Genomic DNA, 7680 nt, shown 5'->3' on the forward strand with positions numbered 1-7680 from the left:
CAGGGAGGCCTGGCGTGCTGCAATTCATGGGGTCGCAAAGAGTCAGACACGACTGAGCGACTGATCTGATCTGATCTGAAAGAATTCACCTGTCAAGCAGGAGACACAGGTTCGATCCTTGGATTGGGAAGATCCCCTGGAGAAGGAAATGGCAACCCACTCCAGTATTGCCTGGGAAATCCCATGGACAGAGGAGTCTGGTGTGTTACAGTCCTTGGGGTTGCAAGAGTTAGACATGACTTAGTGGCTAAATCCCCACACATAGTAATTCTATGTTTAATGTTTTGAGGAACCACCACATCTTTTGCTCTTTTTTGTTTTTCATAAAGTTAATAAAATAAAATCGTTTCTTCCTGAAACTACATATTATTTATCTGCCTATTATATCTCTCTTCCACCAGAAGGTAAGCTCCATGATGGTGCGGGGACCTGGTCTTACTCACTGTTGTTTCTTCTAGGCCTAGAAGAGTGCCTAGGTCATTGTAACCGCTCAATAAGTACTTGTGGGAAGGAGAAAGGAAAGAAATAAGGGAGGGAGGGAGGGAAAAAAGGAGGGAGGTAAAGAAGGAGAGTGTAAAAATGAACTAACTTAAGAACTTCATTTAAAAAAATACCCAACATTTCTGTACTCCTTTCTATGCATCACTGGGTATGGCCACATCCACCATGGCTGCCTGGGTCTAGCTGCCTACCTGCTGTTATTTGAAGGTAGGGACCTTGCTGAAAATGTCAGCCTCTGTCCTCTGCCACGCATACATGGATGCCTGGTGTCTTGTTAGTGCGTGCATGCTCAGTCACTCAGTTGTGTCTGACCCTTCGTGACTCCATGGGCTATAGCCTGCCAGGCTCTTCCAGGCAAGAATACTGGAGTGGGTTACCATGACCCCTCCAGGGGATCTTCCTCAACCGGGGATTGAACCCTCATCTCTTACATCTCCTGCATTGGCAGGCGGGTTCTTCACCACTACACCACCTGGGAAGCCTAATGTCTTGTTAGGTCTGCAATTATTTAATTCTCTAAACTCTGAGGTGACGTCCTTGGGGGTAGCATTAGGTAACAGCCAAACATGATCAAGATGCATAAGGAAAAAAACATGGGCTAGATTTTAGCACAGAGGAAGGGAGAAAAGAGGGATGCAGAGGGATGTAGGCATTCAGCTGTGTGATGGGCTCAGAAGCTGATGGAAAGTTGTGCTGCAGAATCTAACCCGAAAACACAGTTTTCTCAATATTTAAGTTGAATTGAACACTTTGATTGTTGTCAAAATAATTGGTTTTATTTTATTTAAAAGGAGTTGGTGAAGACCATAAACTATAGGAGAGTTACTCTTTTAGTAAACAGGTATACAGACCTCCCAAATTAGTCCACGTTACAGTGGCGGACTTTGGCAGCTGTGAAGTCTCAACAATTTCAGGATGAATGCAGGTCATGGGGTCTTTGAAACAGGGACCAAACAATACTTGGAACAAATATTATGAAAACATTGAATCTTCCTATGTGACCTTAGAACCTACTGGCTCTGCATCCTCGTAGCTCTGGTGACTCATTAAAGATTCTGAGGCCAAAAAAAATGGACAACATTTAACTACTATTTAGTATCATATAATAGATGTGCAGATGGAGGTAGACAGAGACTTTGTCTGGCAGCTAAGTCAGTCTTGGAAATCTGCGATGAATGAGCAATGTCATCTATTATATACAAAGGAGCACAACTTCATTCAATCATTCAAGCTTTTATTGAGTAGTTTCTAAGTCCCTGACCTTGCCCTCAGAGAATTCACTATTTAGCAGGACAGAAAGGACACCCGACTCTGTGTAATATGATATGATCAGCACATTATGGAAGTAAAAGCAAGTTGCAATGGGAGACCAAAGGAAAGATGAATAGATGAAAGATGAATACCATTCCATGGTATGGGGACCGTGGAATGCGAAAATGTACAAAGTCATTTTCAAATGACATTTAGAAAAGTCACAGAAGAGATGACCTTTGAGTTGGTTTGGAAAGGATGAGAACACACAAGATGCCAGTAAAGTATATGATGTTCAGGCTGACAGCTGCACTGTCATTTTCAGGGGAGCTAAGAGCTGTACTATGGCAATCATCATAGTGCTGAAAAGGACATGTTCCAAGTGTGGTGGCTGGAGACACCCATTTTCTTGTTTAACCCTGACTAATATACTTTCATAACTCCTGCCCTTCCTGCTTCCAAAGAGGAATGTGGTGGATGTTAATTTCCCATGACTACCTACTTAGCACTTCAAGTATTTTATGGTCTAGTTCAGATGATTCTTACCCCTAACAAACAACAATGTGTAGAAGTTGCGGGCCAACACTGGTCATCTTCACGTAAACAAGGCATTAAAGCCTCTGATTTGCCTAATTTGATGGTACATTCCATATGACTCTGAGTACATGAGGCTGGGTCTTCTTTCAGGTTGAAGATATCCAAAGCTCAGGTGCCATGACTACCCTAGAGAATGCTTGCTGTCCTAGTTGGCTCAGGCTGCCAGAACAAAAATATCATGGACTAAGCGGCTTTAACAATAGCAATTTACTTCTCACAGTTGGGAGGCTGAGAAGTCCGATTAGGTTGTAGACCAGTTCAGGTTCTAGCAAGAGCGCTGCATCTGAGCTTGTAAGCGGCAACCTTCTAGCTGTGTCTTCACATGGCCCTTCCTCAGTATCTGCTGGGAGGTGTGGAGAAAGCTCTCTGGTGTCTTTTCTTATAAGGACACTAATCCCATGATGAGAGCTCTATCTTCGTCTAATCCTAATTACTTCCCCAAAGCTCCATCTTCAAATGCTATCTCATTGGCTTCAACACTGAGAATCACAGAGACAGTCTAAGAAAACAACATTTCTGCTTTCTCATATGTAGGACTTTTGTTTTCACAGGAAGATCAAATTGATTAAGTCAGACAGCCAAGGATGTATCCCAGGATTTCAAAACTATTTTTAGTGCTGAAGAAAAGGTCTAGGTGACACATGATTATGACCCCTCATTGGATAAATGAGGGAACAGACAGGGGAGAGGAAGTGATGTAATTGACCTTACCCATCTAAGAAGAGATGTTGAGCAGTGCTGCCTGAAGAAAATCATGTAGAGACAGGCTCAGAATTAGAATCCCCCACCACCACTCTGTGCCTAGTCTCGGAAAGACCTCAAAAAGGCCTGTAGAACATACTCTAGCAACTATCATTACAGAGTAAGCAAGGAGGAGCCCATGTTAAAATAAGCCAAGAAGTTAAAATAATGTGCCAACAAGGGTGTATTAGCACAGGGATCTATACCCAATATTTTGTAATAATCTATATCAGAAAAGAACCTGAAAAAGAATAGATACATGGATAACTGAATCACTTAACTGTGTATTTGAAACTACTATGATGTTATAAATCAGCCATACTTCAGAAGAAGTCATTAAAATGGAAAAAAGGCAAAAAAAAAAAAAGACAAAGAAGGAAAGAAGGTGAAGTCACTCAGTCGTGTCCAATTCTTTGCAACCCCGTGGACTGTAGCCTACCAGGTTCCTCCGTCCATGGGATTCTCCAGGCAAGAGTACTGGAGTGGGTTGCCATTTCCTTCTCCAGAAAAAAACAAACATCCCCCCAAAATAATGCAGTGCCCCATAAATTTTCCCACCCAAAGTAGTGCCACTTTCCTCTGAAGAAAAGAATTAGTTCCAATATTTTCTTGAGAAAATGGCAGAGTAAACAGAATGAAGACACTGGCTCTATTATTCTCTAAATTAGAGGTGACTTTGCCACACACCATGTCCCTGCCCAGGCAGGGACAGGCTCACGTGTCTGAAATGAAGTGACTCAAGGAAGGAAATCTCTTATACTTGGCTCAAGTGAGAGATCCAGGGGTCCGATGGCTACAAGTACGACTTAATCTGAAATTCTTCCTTGTAAATGTACAAACGGAAGTCCTTCCTGAAGTTTGGTTGGGTTGAAAGTTTTTTGTGGCAAGAACAGCCAGTAGTGCTATTCTCTCAATTTGTCCCACTCTCTTCTTCCCCTTCTGTGTCCACAGATCGGTTCTCTGTGTCTGAGTCTCTATTCTTGTCCTGCAAAGAGGTTCATCAATATCATTTTTCTAGACTCCATACATATGTGTGAATATACGATATTTGTTGTTCTCTTTCTGACTTACTTCACTCTGTAAGACAGACCACTATAGAGCACCGGGAGCTCCGTTTGGTGCTCTGTAATGACCTGGAGGGGTGCGATAGGGGATGGGGTGGGAGGGAGGCTCAAAAGGAGGGGATTTATGAATACATATAGCTGATTCAGTTTGTTGTACAACAGAAACTAATACATTGTAAAGCAATTATACTCCAATTAAAAAAATAAATTTTAAAATTTTAAAAAGCAAAAAAAAAAAAAAAGATTAGCTGGCAGATTGTTGCTCAGAAGAAAAGCAGACTCTTGTTGGATAGATTATGTTTCCATTGTATATTGTCTTTTAATGTGTGAAAACAAAAAAACCATGTCTGACTTGAGCTGGGATTTCCGGCGTTGCTAGGAGGAGAGATTGGCGGCTGATGGCTGGGAGATGTAGGCAAGTCTCCCGGTGCTGAAGGGAATTACAAGATGCTCTAGGGTAGAGTCTGCATTCCGCTTATGTGTTCTTGCCTCCTGTCCACCTGGGTGTCAAGAACATAGGGCGGCAACATTGGCAGCCGGTAGGCAAGGAGTGCCCTGAACTGTCACCTCTTCCTGGGTCTTATGAGCAGCAAACTGGGCCAGTGCCAAAGTCTCAGGTGGCCTGATTGCCTGTGCTGCTCACCTGTTCTCTACCCCCCCACCCCCCATAACATGTCCTCTCCTGCCCTTGGCTTGTTAAGTACCTGAGAAAACATGTGACAAAGCTTTGGCAAATTCAGTGAAATTTGATCAAAACACAGTCAAGCCCTCTCCTGTGCTGCCAAGTCAGCCTGAGGGGTGCCTTTGCCCGCGGTCTCGGGGGATCGTGCCAGGCCTGCCTGGCAGAGGTCCCAGCCCTGCTGAAGTTCTGCTTGCTAAGGAACTGCTAACAGTTAAGGCCAACTGGACCATATCACTCCCCTTGCAGGGCTGAGGGGAGGAAAGGAAGCCTGCATAGAAGATAAAACTCCAAGACCCCACTGAGATCTAGAAGGCTCTTTGGGATCCAAGCACAGTCTGCCTCTTCAGCCTTGCTCCCCACCAGGCCCGAAAACACATCAGACTTTTCACTGTACTCTATTCCTTCTGCCTAAACAGTTCTTCCTCTCATGCCTGCCTGAGAATCTCCTGTTCATCCTGCCAGTGCTAGCTTAAGAGCCCTTGCTGATTCTCCTGCTAAATCCAACCCCCATGCCCCCATCTCCAGCCTCAAGCCCTCACGTGCTCAGAGCATCTTGTATTTTAACGTCACAACACTGAAATTGTCATGTAACTACATACTTGCTTACAAGAAGCTTTGTTTAATGCGTGACTCCCCCTTAGAATCTAAGATTCACATGGAACAGGGGCTGTAGCGGATTTGCTCCTCACATATCCTTATTATCTGATCCATAATAGGAGTTCAACTATAAACATATAAATGAATGCTAGACTGAGCTGAGGACACTAGAAGGGTACTGTGCTGACCATTTCACATGCATCATCCCATTCAATCGTAATATCCATTGTTATCTTTTTTTCACAGATGACAAAACAGAAGATCAGAAAAGTTATGTATCCGCCCTAAGGTCATGCAGCTAGAACATGCACGGCTGGAGCTTGAACCTGAAACTGTCTGGCTCCAGGCTGATCTTATAACCATCTCACTGTACTGTACTGGGAAATGCAAGGATGTCTTTGAAGGCTGGGCCCCCTGTTTGTAAAGGCAAACAAACACCAGTTTTCCTTTATCTCCCCTAATACATTCTCTAGGGTGGGTCACTAGAGAGGGCTTTAAAAAAATTACATGACTACGTGACCCTTTTTCTTCCCCTTTTATCCTGCTGTAGGCTCTCTAATGGCCTCAGGATAAACTGTGAAGTCCTTGGCACAGTACATAACACCTCTGATGGTCTCCCAACCCCACTCTTGGTGAGCCTTGTGATTCTAGTAATCTGAATCAGTGTACATTTCTGAAACACTGGCTGTCTTCTTCCTCCCAGCCTTTGAGTCTGTACTTCTTCCCACCCTGGCTTCCCTCACCCTACCCCAGTCCTGAGAACTCTGGAGCTTTACCTCCTCTATGAAGATTCCCCAACCTGAATGAGCCCTTCTCCTCTGTGTGGCTAATTGTAGCACACATTATACTGAGTCGTTTCTCCTGATGCTTGTCTCCCATCAGACTGGGAACCCTAATAACAGGGACCACAGCATGCTGTTCATGTTCCTGGCAGAGAAAGTGCTTTATAAATATTCAGTAAAACCCTGGATTTTCTACCTTTTGAAAAATGAAAATGTTCTCTGGCTTATCTGTTGGGCCTTGATAGCAGAAATGCATCTTCCTTTCGATTTGTCTTTAAGCTCCATAAAAACTACTAGCTCTGAGGAAATTTTGGATGGCTCTCTAAACAGACTTTTTGCTTGCTTGTTTTCACTTTGGAAATAACAGGGATGTCTTCTTTTTGTGCATGATATAGACCAGAGTTACCAGCTTTTGAAATGCTGGCCTGTCAATCAACTGGCCCAAACACAGGTGGGCCTCACCATCCTGGCACTGAATGGACTACACTTTAGCAAGTGTTGGAGTGGAAGGAATGATACTAAAGCTGAAACTTCAGTACTTTGGCCACCTCATGCAAAGAGTTGACTCATTGGAAAAGACTCTGGTGCTAGGAGGGACTGGGGGCAGGAGGAAAAGGGGACGACAGAGGATGAGATGGCTGGATGGTATCACCGACTCGATGATGGTAAGTTTGAGTGAACTCCGGGAGTTGGTGATGGATAGGGAGGCCTGGCATGCTGTGATTCATGGGGTCGCAAAGAGTCGGACACGACTGAGTGACTGAACTGAACTGAAGAGTGAGGAAGAGTACAAAAGAATCTTAAAACAATATGTATACTTTAACATATAAGCTAGGCCTTAATGTTGCTTAGGTTGAGCAAAGCTATTGTTTGGATTCCTCACAGCGACAAAAATTCCCCATGGTGTGTTTGGTTGGGCTGCTAAGGGTACCCAACACTCCAGAAGGTTCATCTAACATCTGCAAAGCCATTACTAATCACTCTGGTCCAACCATATGGTATCTGAGAGCTCTCATATGTCTAGACAAAATGTATATGCCCCAAAGCCATCAAACTGTGTTTAAGAAGATGCTTGTTTGAAGGAGAAGAGCCACATCCTCCTGAGAGTTTCGTTGGTGGAAATGAGATCCTGTTCTGGTCCCAAAAGAGGAAGAGACCTTCTGTTTTCCAGCCACTGAATCGGAACCTGCAGACATGGAGTATGACTCAGCTTCTCTATCTGGACTCATGTTATCACCAAGCTCCCCGTGGGGGCTGTGCATGCTAATTGACAGAATAACATTTGGGAAGAAAGTTGTGCTTTCTGGGGAAGAAAAAAATACAGTACATCATTTAAAAAATTTTTTCTTCTCACCAGAAGCAGCAGCTGTCTTTGTCAGTCAAATGCTCCCCCAAAGTAATTACTTTTAAGTTGCGGGTAGACTGTGGTGGCCCGCCTCAGGAGGAGGCAGTGCTGAGCACAGAT

The 7680-nt window shown here is 43.9% G+C and overlaps 1 protein-coding gene across 1 annotated transcript in view; it reads right to left on the reverse strand.

The window, feature by feature from the left end:
- PARM1 (prostate androgen-regulated mucin-like protein 1) overlaps window positions 1-7680 on the reverse strand; it is a 131863-nt gene that overhangs the window by 51452 nt on the left and 72731 nt on the right. The window lies entirely within an intron of this gene.

This window comes from Bison bison, unplaced genomic scaffold, assembly GCF_000754665.1.
Source record: "Bison bison bison isolate TAMUID 2011002044 unplaced genomic scaffold, Bison_UMD1.0 scf7180017864092, whole genome shotgun sequence".
Taxonomy (NCBI): Eukaryota; Metazoa; Chordata; class Mammalia; order Artiodactyla; family Bovidae; genus Bison; species Bison bison.